Genomic DNA, 13820 nt, shown 5'->3' with positions numbered 1-13820 from the left:
GAACAACAACAACAACAAAAAAACATGTAAAAATTTATTTAGTTATTTAGCAGCCTACGGAACTCAAAAAAGAAAAAGATATTTTGAAAATGTTCATTAATTAATTAATTCACTCATTCATCCATTTGTTCATTCATTCAATGGGAGTCAATAGCCACCAAAACTGATTACCAACATTTTTCTAAATATGAAGGTAAGTCCTACAGGTTTGGAACAAAATTAATTTTCATTTTCACAAATAGTTTCAAAAACACAAGCATGCCATTTCTGCTTTAATAACTCTCCAGAACATATTGTCCCGTAGACATTAAAAGCATTAAGGTAAAAGCAACTGTGCTTATTTTTACAAACTGAGGGATGAGCTGAAATTATTTTCTGTAGTACTTCACAGTATTTCAGTGAAGTTGTTGACAAAGCTTAGCTTGTATCGAACCTGGCACATTGCCATAAAAGCAACAGAATAAGAACTAGAGTGAGATAAGAGAAGAGGTCAATAAAGCACCCTACTGGATCCCGGTCTGGACTTTGATGTTGTCTATAAAGTGTGTTGACACAATCATATGGACACATTCTCCTGTGAGGAGCTCTGCTATGGGGATGTTGATGTAGGATTGGGCTTTCTGTATTCAATGTGTCCTGCTGCTAGTGCACAAACACGTCTATTTTTCTCATGCAGCAAGCCTATGAAATTACAGCCAAACACATGGAGTGGCCAATCATATCCTCTCCAGGAATTAGGGTAACACTGCCACTTCCTGTTTGGCTTGGTTCCTTTTCTGAGTGTATTTTGCAGTGTAAAGGCTTCCAACCAACTTTCAGCCTTTGGGTCAAAGCCAGACAGATTCCCTTGCTGGATGAATAGGCTTTTAAAGTCAATGGATTTTTTTATGCAAAGCATGCTGTTTGTTTGAGTGTGACTGTGTGTGTTCTATGTATGTAACAGATGCGAGTAGAATAAATAAAAGCACATAGAGCAGATGAGATTAGACAACATGTGATGAGACAAAATGAAATAGCATGAGACAATGAATGAGATTAGACAAGAAGAGTGAAGATTAGATCAGAAGAGAAATAGAGTATATAAGACAAGAAACAAGAAGAAATGAGATAAGATTACGTGAGGAAGAAGAGAATGTGTGACACAGGAGAATGAGAAATGAGACCATTGGAGTCGAGAGAAGAAAGAGTATGTGATATGATAAAAGATGTGAGAAAAGTAACCAGATGTGATTTCTCATGTGAGGGAAAGATGAGACAAGTATGTGAGTATGTAAAACCTGAGACAAATAGAGAACAGAATAGATGAGACAATACTAGATAAGAAAAAAAAAAAGAGTTTGGAAGAAAGAAGTGAGCGTGTGCGATAAAGTATATGAGATGAGAAGCATATTAGAGACAACAGTCAATACTGTGAGAAAATAGCCAAGATGAGAAAGGAAGAGCATGTGAGATTAGACGAGACAAGAGCTGTTCAATTAATCGAAGTCTTGATTTCGATTTTTGGCTTCCGATGATTATGTAAATACAATAATCGAGATAAAATGATTATTTAGTCCCAGTCCACCCCCCTTTCCAGCTGTGCACTTTTGCTTCTCCAAAAAACCCAAACTTAATGTGCAAATCAGTAAAATCATGTAATGAGATGCTCGATTTGTTAATGTTTACTAGATTTGTTTGTGTTTTTAAAAACGCGAAAGAGAACTGTTCTTTCCATGCAATCCGACACGGAACAGAACACCGACATGTAAAGTGAACTTTTAGCTTTTGCAGCTCTTAAAGCGACAACAGGTAATATTTCTTCAGCCGTCTGTAATATTAATCAAAGAACAAAAGACAAACAGAGAATCACTCACTGCTCTTGCTTGAAGAACTTTTGTAGCTTTAATAAGAAACAAAAGCAAGTTTAATTCTTACAGTAAAACACGGTTTCATCTGCATCTTTTTTTCTGTTGATTTCGACCTTTGCTTTTTTGTATTGATGTTTATTAAATCAATAGTTTTTGAGGACTTTTTTTTAACTCATATGTTACCCTAGTATTCTGCTGTGGCATTGAGATTTTTATTTTTTATTTTGCGGGTATCTAAAATGTAGATGTCATAGTCATTATTTATAGAAAATGTATATTTGATATATCTTGCTATCTTTAAATTAATCACAGTTTAGTGAAAAGGAACGAGACAAAAATAGACTAGATCATGTGAGAGAAAGAGACAAGTTGAGAAGAGAAAATATATTTGGTCTAAGACAAAATGAGACAACTGAGCAGAGATGAAAAGAGTATGTGAGAGAAAATGAGATAAGACGAGACTGAGATGAGAAAGGAAGAGTTTGTGACAAATGAGATGAAACAAGAAGAGACAAGATCAGATGTGACCCTGGACCACAAACCAGTCATATTTTTTTTGAAAGCTGAACAAATAAGCTTTCCAGTGATGCATGGTTTGTTAGGACAGGACAATATTTGGCCGAGATACAACTATTTGAAAATCTGGAATCTGAGGGTGCAAAAAAATCTAAATATTGAGAAAATCGCCTTTAAAGTTGTCCAAATGAAGCTCTTAGCAATGCATATCATTCATAATGCATATTGACATTTATGGTAGGAAATTATATATATATATATATATATATATATATATATATATATATATATATATATATATATATATATATATATATATATATATATATATATATATATATATATATATATATATATATATATATACACACATATATATCTTCATGATATATATATATATAATGTAATGTTTATGTAACATACAGAATAAGTTATGCGGTACTCATGTTGGGGGTATAAACATGGACCCAAGGTACTTATTGAGTAATTGATGGTAGATAGTAAGTATATGGAAATAGGACTGTAAAATAAAGTGCACCATGTTACATAAACATTACACAGGAATGACTAATTCTTCAAACTTTATAAGCACTGTTGTGGAGAGCAATTTAACATTAACACACACTTGTTTGTAAGTGCTACATATTTACTATGTGTATAACAAGTACAGTATGTGTCTTGTTTGTGCTACACATTTACCATGTACATATCATTAGTATGTACAGTAATGTGTCTTATTAGTTACCATATACGGATACAGTAAGGACGTGCCTGTTTGTACCCACTTGTCCGTAAGTACTACATATTTACCATGTATTCAGTACAGTAAAGTATCTAATTAGCTACCATGTACAGGCACTACCTGTAAGTGACCGTTCTTACCCACACTTGTCTGTATGTACAAACTAATTACATGCATGTACGACTGAATACAGCCGTGTTTCTTATTTGCTACTATGTACATATACTTCAGGTAACTACGTGTGTTACCACTCATTTGCATGTAGGTACAAGATATTTACCATGTATGTACCAGGGAAGTACACGTATTGTAAAATAAAGTGCTACCGAAAAGACAGTAGGTAAGAGACCAATCGAGACAGGATGAGAAGAGAAGAGACACGAAAAGAAGACAGTAGCTTACATGGCTGGTGGTCTTAAAGCTTTGGGGCTTCCACGGCATATTAGCATTCACTCAGTGCCATGTTTCAGCTCAACACTCTCTCGTTCATGCTCCATACATCAGTCTGACAGCTCATGCTGAGAGTATGTGAGCACAATCATATTTAGAGATGAGCGAATGTTCTCTGTGGCCTCTGCGGCAGACAGTCGTACACGAGAATGAGCAGCATTTCAATCCCTCTAAATGGTCATTTGTCAGATTAACAGCGCTCATTCACATGGATAAGAGTGAAGAAATCAAAGCTCATCTTCCCTTACGATTTCCAGAGCTGCACTGTTCAGCACAGATACTGCAGCAATGATGCTATGCTCAATTTTCATATTTTAAAAATGGAACACGTCACAGCTAATATTATTAGATGTGCATAAATATGTACATGAGAAACTCAAAAGTTACCTTAGCACTTTAAAGCCAGTGTAGGTGATTTCTGAGAGGCTAGGAATAACAAGCTTTGAAAGCATAATCTCCTACCCTCCCTGCAAATCACACTGCAGACTGCAGACTAACCAGTGACGGTGGAGTATTGGTGGAGGGTTGAATGCAGTGCTGTCAGATTATCTCGTGTCTCATTCACCAGAAGAAAACATTACAGTACAAAGCACTTAATATTCAATAATAACGCCTTCTATTCTCGCTCGGTCTGAAATAGTGTTATGGAATGTGCCGATGACGTATCATGTCTGCTTGAAAAGGGTGCATCGAGGTATGCAAATACATATGTTGACAGGCAGATAGGACAGCCTATCGAAGCCCTCGGACTGAGGGATATGATTGGACGAACATTTTATGGTTCTACGCCTTCCACAGATTATGTAAATACATAAATACATTTAGACCACTTAGTGATTGCTACCCTGCCCTTAACGCAGCAGGAATCATTCCCCAAGTTCGAGTATGCATACTTTCCTATGCCAAAAGTAGCATACCAAATAAACACTATTCACAAAACAGAAAGCAAGAAAACGTGGATCATGTACTACTACCACTGGGATTCTGAAGTCTACATCCAACTGACATTTTGCAATCCCATGAGGGCATGGGAGCTGAAAAGCTGTCAGTTTTGAAAAGTTGACTAACTAAATAAACAGTAATAGTTGACTAAATAAATAAATGGCGGAAAACTGTGAGCTGAGAAACTCATTTCTGTAGCACAACTTGTAAATTCTACAGGTACCAAGAAAGTTGTTCCTCATGCTTGCTTGTTCATGTTTATAATTTACTACAGTAATATTTTTCACGATTGTTGCTTGTAGGTCAACAAACACCCAGGTCAAAGGACAATGCCAACAATGGAGGATTTAGTGTATCTGGGAATGCATTCATTCAAAAGACCCAAATAACTGAAGTAAGCATCTTCATCAACGGTTGTACGGTAGTACTTTTAGATGCAGCTGACTGTCCTGAGCTCACATTATAAAAGCAGTTGACCCAAGTTTAACATCCCCTCAATTTGTCATTGTATTGATACAAAACAAAACAAACCATACTGACATATTAGCTGTGTCGCATTTCTAAGTCTGTACTTACAATGTAAAGGTAATTTTTCTTAACGTGCACACAGAAACGTTTATGTGTTACCGTTTCCGCTTCATGCATAGTTTTTTTTGGTGCCCGTGCAAGATTCTTCCTGTTTGTATGTCAGAGATTCTTGTGTATGCATGAAATTTTGTTTGTTGTGTTAATATGAACGTCTTTCTTTTTAGCCAGCAAATGTCACTGTAGGGTAAGAACACAGTTCGAGAACAAAAGTAAGGTACAGCAATGTTGTTTTGTGCTAGGAATCACACTGTAAAAACTTTTTTTTCCAAGTTGTAAATAAAACGAAAACTATTGCAGTACATTTTATAATACCATTTCAGATTTTTGACTTCACATTTAATTGAAATCGTTCCTTGTCGCTTCTTTCTAATTGTATAAAATTTACTAGCGATTTCACAGTGATTTTTTTTTTCCTGTGTACAGATGTGGCCAGTAAGAATGCGCTACATTTCACTTAAACATGTTTATCAAAGTGCACTCATAAAGATGACAAGAAAGATGACAATAAAGAATGTTGTGTAGGAGTACAGCAGTTCCAGTAATCTGACAGTAGTGTAGTGTGGAAGACACATCTTAAATAAACCACCCAGACACACACACACAAGTCTCTCTAGTGTGCAGTAAAAGTAACACATGCTCTTCTGTTCATTCTTTCACTCCGGCATCTTTGACCTCACAGACGATTCCACTCAGATTCAAGAGCCGTCCAGCTTTGTCACACAGACACACACATATGACACTGTCTGACACCATTCAACAAAGAATCATACAGCTCTAAAAGGAAGTCAGTCAGGCAGACATTCCCTGGCTATTTTTATCAGCACTTGAGGAACTTATTTCTAATTTTTCCCTCTTATAAAACTCCCTCCCCACTTCCTGCAGAATGTTCTTCTGCCTCTCTCAATCTCTCCACCTCTGTTTAGTGTGAAAATACCCAGAAGTTCCTCTGTGTGGTATTTTCAGTGGTGTGATGTCAATGGTCTGGATCTTTATGACTTTACACACATACACACACACAACCCTGTTAAAGTGTCTGTCATTAAAGCTCACTCACACACTCGTACATGGGCGGCTTCAAGCCGCAAAAAGCAAGTCATCATTCAAATCATAGCTTCTGTACGTCAAGTTCAGCCCACGATGGAAAAGATGCACTGTACAAATCTAAAAGCAATGTTCTTTAATATAATTTAAGGTTGTCCCTTAGTTTGTAAAAACATAAAAATGTTTAATGCATTTAGAATTTAAGTCTATGGTGCAACGTTTTTTTTTTTTTTTTTTTTTTTATTAAACATTACACTGTGTTTTAAAAGTCAGCTGCAGAATTCAACACTATACCAGTTAACATGACAACTTAAGCAAATTAATTTAGCATCTATTTATGTAGATTATGTATTTACAGGACGATTTAATTTATTAAATAAAAATAAGTGTTTAAAAGCATTTATAATGAAAGTCAAAGGCATTGAACTGGGCTAAAAGTTACAATACACAGTTAAACACTTTGTCCGTTAACATGCCAATTTATTAAACTAATTATTAGGCAATTGAATATTAGGCACATTTCATACACAATAGTAATTCAAAGTGCTTTACATAAAAGGAAATAAAATAAACAAAAAAATTAATCACAATAATAAAACAAATATATATATTTTTTAATTATATAAAAATTTATTTAAAATTAATTTAAAACAGTTAAAAATAGAAAATGATTATACATAAAATACAGTGCAGTCAGGTCGGACATAGCACTGTGCTCATTCAATAAATGCACAGCTAAACTCACAGATGAGTTTTGAGTCTGGATTTAAATGTGGTTAATGTTTTAGCACATCTGGGCCCGTATTCACAATGCATTTTATCTTACCACTAAGAGTTCTCCTAAATAGCAGTACAAGTTTTTAGCTAAGAGTTTTCTCTTAAAACCTATTCATAAAGCTGCTGAGACAAACTTTTATTAAGGAATAGAGATAAGTCTTAAACTAAGAGTAAAACTAAGGGTGGGGCTGACCTCGTTGCTATGGATCATGTCAGCATGCTTATTAACTATGCACACAGTGATTGGCTGAGAGGAGAGGGGCGGGGTCTCTGTAAGAGATTTATTCATAGAAATATTGTAGAGCACGATATTATGTTGCCATATCCAAATTTTAAAAATAATGTTAATTTCCACATTCAAATAAATATTTTAATATGCAGGCTAAATAAGCAAAGTGTCACTAATTAAACAAATATATGTTAAGCTAATTGTCAGTCTCTTACATGTATGCTTCTTGTAGCGGATGCATATAAACCGCCTTTTAATTAACAGAATAGAATAATCATGACTGATAGTAAGACATGCGAACGTAAAACAAAACAAAACTGGACGCAAGAGCATCTGTTACTTCTTGCCATTACTTCTTGCCAAGTAGACCGATAACCGATATATTGAACCGATATATATGTCTGGTGTAAAAATGAAAATGAATGTCAAAATTAAGAATAACAAGGGCTCTGACAAAAACGGCCTTCCCTAGTGTTGGTTGCACTTCTTACTCTTGTCTTCCCCCATGCATCCATCTACAATAAGGGTTATATATAAAGAGAGAGTTAAAAGTGGGGTCACTGTATGCTTCATGATTAAGCCTATGAATACTAAATACTACAGCTAAACAGCTTGGGGAAATGTAAGTATTTGGCTTCAATAATTTACATGTTAGAAATGTATGTGTAATAGCATAACCTCTCATAATTCTTCATTAATTATTTTCGGTTGACTAAATCATAACCTACAAGAGGTGACTATTCAATTCATCATCTAATGCACATCAATTGATTAATTTAAAAAGTGCAATGTATATAAAAAGTGTAAATAATTTAATTGTCTTCATAGCTCCATTGTAGAAGTTGCGAAGAAGACCGCAACTATTTTAATGAAACTATAACACTATAATAGCCTGTTATAGGCTCACTTGGTTCAATAGCCTATTGAAATGTCCCAATTTCCGTCATCCTAATCTTGGCCTATGTGACAGTAACTTAATCTTGGCCAATGTGACAGTATCTTAGTCTTGGCCTATGTGACAGTAATTTCCATTAGTTTTCATTTACAGAGCAGTGCAAATGAAGGCATAAAACATTATTTTAATTTATCTTTTAATCAAATGAGAGTTAAACTCTATTTTTTGGCAAACAAATGTGTTTACTATTAAAATTAAAACATGTAAGAAATAGCGTATTGTGTGATTGTTCTTTTAAACAAAAGTTGTAATAATTTAGTAGCATTAGTAAATAACCCGAACGTTTATTTTGATGGGTTGCCATGAGGACCTCTTAAGTTTCTGTAGCCTATTTATGATATGACGATCGTTTTACTCAAACGAAACACTCAAATGCTCATGAAGTAACTCTCAGAGCAGTTCTGGGGATGATGTTCATGTATTTATGTCCTCATTTAATGACATGGCAGATGCGGAAAACACCGCAAGCGTCGCGCACTTCAGTGTGTGTGTGTCAAAACCGCGCGTCTGTGCCATTCACATATACAGAGACACGCCGAACATGCAGAATTCATATTTAAATAGTCTTTTTGCAGCTTAATGTTTACAGATAGTCCATATCATGAGTCGATTTAAGTGTACTGACCTTCGTTTGATTAATTCATCCACTTTGACAAATTTCGTGACTCCGCGTTATACAGTAAATTCCATTTATATGACTGGATTCCGCGATTCCCCCTGCGTTTCCCCCATCTCGGAAACCATAAATAGATAATATTGAGGTTTTTACAACTTCAGTGTAGTGGATTGTAATTTATTGCAACTTGTGCAAGGTCTGCTGCTGCCTTTGAGAGAGAACTGATGCGTGATGAAGCAGCACCAGTTAGCAAGCGCTTTCAGTGTGAGAGTGCCTTTAGTCTTCCACGTTGATTGGTCGGACTCCTGACTCTCAACAAATCAGATGCGCGGTGGGCGGAGACTGCTCTAGGCCACAGAGTGGTGAGTTCCGACAGGCTGCATCAGAGCCAAATAGCGCGTTTCAAAATTAAATAATTTTATCGGCACATCGGTTTTGAAAATGACCGATACCGATTATCATAAAAATGTTTAATATCGGTGCCAATAATCGGCCAGGCCGATAATCGGTCGACCCCTACTTAGGAGTCCTCTTCACTGCTCCTAACGTTTCACAGATTTAGGACCTAGTTTTAGCATTAAAATGCTTTGTGAAATATTCAGAGCAAAAAATTAAGAGTCCTAAATTTAGGACTGACACGCCCATTATTTTTTACGATTTTCTCCTAAATCGGCGAGTTACGAGCTACTTTTAGCCTTAATATGTTTTGTGAATACGGGCCCTGATCTCTTCTGGGAGCTGATTCGCCGCGAAACTGGCTAACTAGTACATTATTAGGAAAGGTGATTTGCAAAGAATCACAAAAACCCTTGTACTCGCTTCTTCTGTAGATTAAGCTGGATCACAAATGATTCACACGAACATAGACGCATTTAGACAGATCTGGGATCGGCGCATTCCCTTCAAAACGAAAGTAACGTTAATCCTCTGCCTCTTCAGCGGCTCAGATGTCAGGAGTAAATGATGACTGCTATATTCATTATTACATCCAACAACAAAACACCTCAATTGCTTAATTGGAGACATCTTGTCTTCCCCTGCATCGGAGGAGGACAGCTCTCAGCTCACTCAGGGCAGGTCTAAGGTAAGACGGCCTTGTCAATCAACTATCGTGGGAGCGGTCTTGTACAGAACGACATCATTCTGACAGGAACCTCAGAACAGCCTGATTTGAGAAAGGGGATTTTAAAATAGGGATTTAAAAAAAAACACTGGGTGGATTTTTATCATTATAGGATGGATGTATACATACATTTCCAACACACACTTATGTTTAAACAACTTGAAAAGTGAATTTTGCATCGGATGGCCCCTTTAAAATCAATCCTAAATGTAATTGGAAGCCAATGTAAGGACCTGAGGACTGGTGCAATATGCTCAGATTTTCTGGTTCTAGTCAGAATCCTGGCAGCTGCGTTCTGGATGAGCTGCAGCTGTCTAATGGTCTTCTTGGGAAGGCTGGTGAGGAGACCATTACAATAATCCACCCTCCTTAAAGGCATGAACAAGTTTCTTGATTGGAAACAAAACATCTAATTCTTGCAATGTTTTTGAGATGATAGTATGCTGATTTAGTTACTGCTTTGACATGACTACTGAAACTAAGGTCTGTCTCCAGAATCACCCCAAGATTCTTGACTTGATTTTTAGTTGTTTGACCCCTAGAGTCAAGGTATGCATTCACCTTGAGAAATTCATCTTTGATTCCAAATGCAATGACTTCAGTTTTCTCATAATATTAATGAATTATTAATTTAATGAATTATTTATTTAAAAATAAATAAAAAAGATGTGCTATATTTAATGCAATTTGTTTGCGGGAGGTCAAACAAACTTAAAATTACATTTCATTTATGCAAAATAATAAGCAATACTATTTGCCTAACATGCCTAAAATGCCTAATATGCAGTTACAGCACATGCATGTATTTATGCCAAAAACAAAAACAAACAAAAAAAACATTTGTGAAATAAACAAGCTATGGGTTTTTGCTGAAGATATTAGCATTCAGAGACTCATTACACTTTATGTCTTCATCTTTTTCTCAGTCAAACTCCTCTTTCGCTCCCTCTCTCTCATCTGAGTGCAAGTGAGTAACTGTAATATCAGGCCTGATTGGTGACACGCTCATTTCCCGCCTGTTGTTCTCTCTTCTTGACTCATACATAATTTCATTCTTATTTTATCTTTAATGAAAGACAAGATGGACCAGAGACCAAGGGAGCACACGGTCGAAAAACAAATCGAATGTTTGACAGAACAATCTCATGCGGTTATTGCTGCTATGCTTTTACCACGACACATTGCTTTCAAATGTAGATGTTGAGGAATAAAGATGGTGTGAAAACAAATAAGAACCCACCACAGTCTGCATCTTTTATGAGGACATATATTTGAACAGACCCGGTCTCTGTTTTTTGCTCTTCTTTTAATAAACAGATAAAAGAACAGCTATATGGCTCAAATATAAACTAGAGATCAAGATTCTGATTATTTTAATTGTGTTTCCAATCACAAATTTGTAGAACCTATTTCTGGTTTGACAAATATTAAAGGGATAGTTCACCCAAAAATGAAAGTTCTGTCATTAATTACTCACCCTCACGTCGTTCCAAACCTGTAAGACCTTCATTCATCTTCGGAACACAAATTAAGATGTTTTGATGCATTCAGAGAGCTCTCTGAAACTCCCACATACAGGTCCTTCTCAAAAAATTAGCATATTGTGATAAAGTTCATTATTTTCTGTAATGTACTGATAAACATTAGACTTTCATATATTTTAGATTCATTACAACACAACTGAAGTAGTTCAAGCCTTTTATTGTTTTAATATTGATGATTTTGGCATACAGCTCATGAAAACCCAAAATTCCTATCTCAAAAAATTAGCATATTTCATCCGACCAATAAAAGAAAAGTGTTTTTAATACAAAAAAGTCAACCTTCAAATAATTATGTTCAGTTATGCACTCAATACTTGGTCGGGAATCCTTTTGCAGAAATGACTGCTTCAATGCGGCGTGGCATGGAGGCAATCAGCCTGTGGCACTGCTGAGGTGTTATGGAGGCCCAGGATGCTTCGATAGCGGCCTTAAGCTCATCCAGAGTGTTGGGTCTTGCGTCTCTCAACTTTCTCTTCACAATATCCCACAGATTCTCTATGGGGTTCAGGTCAGGAGAGTTGGCAGGCCAATTGAGCACAGTAATACCATGGTCAGTAAACCATTTACCAGTGGTTTTGGCACTGTGAGCAGGTGCCAGGTCGTGCTGAAAAATGAAATCTTCATCTCCATAAAGCTTTTCAGCAGATGGAAGCATGAAGTGCTCCAAAATCTCCTGATAGCTAGCTGCATTGACCCTGCCCTTGATAAAACACAGTGGACCAACACCAGCAGCTGACATGGCACCACAGACCATCACTGACTGTGGGTACTTGACACTGGACTTCAGGCATTTTGGCATTTCCCTCTCCCCAGTCTTCCTCCAGACTCTGGCACCTTGATTTTCTGAATGACATGCAAAATTTGCTTTCATCCGAAAAAAGTACTTTGGACCACTGAGCAACAGTCCAGTGCTGCTTCTCTGTAGCCCAGGTCAGGCGCTTCTGCCGCTGTTTCTGGTTCAAAAGTGGCTTGACCTGGGGAATGCGGCACCTGTAGCCCATTTCCTGCACACGCCTGTACACGGTGACTCTGGATGTTTCTACTCCAGACTCAGTCCACTGCTTCCGCAGGTCCCCCAAGGTCTGGAATCGGTCCTTCTCCACAATCTTCCTCAGGGTCCGGTCACCTCTTCTCGTTGTGCTGCGTTTTCTGCCACACTTTTTCCTTCCCACAGACTTCCCACTGAGGTGCCTTGATACAGCACTCTGGGAACAGCCTATTCGTTCAGAAATTTCTTTCTGTGTCTTACCCTCTTGCTTGAGGGTGTCAATGATGGCCTTCTGGACAGCAGTCAGGTCGGCAGTCTTACCCATGATTGCGGTTTTGAGTAATGAACCAGGCTGGGAGTTTTTAAAAGCCTCAGGAATCTTTTGCAGGTGTTTAGAGTTAATTAGTTGATTCAGATGATTAGGTTAATAGCTCGTTTAGAGAACCTTTTCATGATATGCTAATTTTTTGAGATAGGAATTTTGGGTTTTCATGAGCTGTATGCCAAAATCATCAATATTAAAACAATAAAAGGCTTGAACTACTTCAGTTGTGTTGTAATGAATCTAAAATATATGAAAGTCTAATGTTTATCAGTACATTACAGAAAATAATGAACTTTATCACAATATGCTAATTTTTTGAGAAGGACCTGTACAGCAAAGATTCTTACATGATTAAGGCTCAGAAACATAGCAAGGAGATCGGTAAAATAATCCATGTGACATCAGTGGTTCAAAAGTAATTTTAAGAAGCTACAAGAATACATTTTGTGTGCAAAAATTTGTCTCCTCCTACAGCAGCCTTTCGGGGAGTATCACATACGTAAACAACGTATGCTGTTCTGTTTCAGCAGCACCATACGCGGACACTCTGTTTACGTCGTTTACGCTTTGATCTGGACGTAAACAACATATCCGTGTACATACGTTGCATAAACTGGTTATGTGATACTCTCCAAAATGGCGCTATAGGGTGACGCGGAGGAGACGAATCGTTGAATAGTCGGGGTTTTTTTTGCTTTGCGCACGTTTTTTTTTTTATTTGCGCACTCGTAGCTTCGTAAAATTATGGTTGAACCACTGATGTCACATGGATTATTTTAACGATCTCCTTGATCATGTTAGGACCCTTGAAGTTCAGAGAGGTCCCGGAATGCATCAAAAATATCTTAATTTGTGTTCCAAAGATGGACGAAAGTCTTATGGGTTTATATTAAGAATATTAGCCATTTTTAGAAGTAATTGAGCACATATTATAATGCCTTATTCTCCATGACCTTATTCTACATCCCTAATCCTACCAATACTTAAATTTAACAACTACCTTACTAACTATTAATAAGCAGCAAAATAGTAATTTATTGAGGGAAAACTCATAGTTAATAGTGAATACGTGTTCCCTATTCTAAAGTGTTACCAGTTGTTCTTTAATGTGACATTCATTAATTAATCCAACACTGA

General features: G+C 36.7%; 1 protein-coding gene across 2 annotated transcripts in view; it reads right to left on the bottom strand.

Annotated features, from left to right (window-relative positions):
* Positions 1–13820, bottom strand: part of LOC306861765 (USP6 N-terminal-like protein) — a 65314-nt gene that overhangs the window by 24435 nt on the left and 27059 nt on the right. The window lies entirely within an intron of this gene.

Source organism: Barbus barbus (genome assembly GCF_936440315.1).
Source record: "Barbus barbus genome assembly, chromosome: 42".
Taxonomy (NCBI): Eukaryota; Metazoa; Chordata; class Actinopteri; order Cypriniformes; family Cyprinidae; genus Barbus; species Barbus barbus.
The sequence above is the reverse complement of the archived record's forward strand: the minus strand, read 5'-3'. Positions and strand labels throughout refer to the sequence as shown.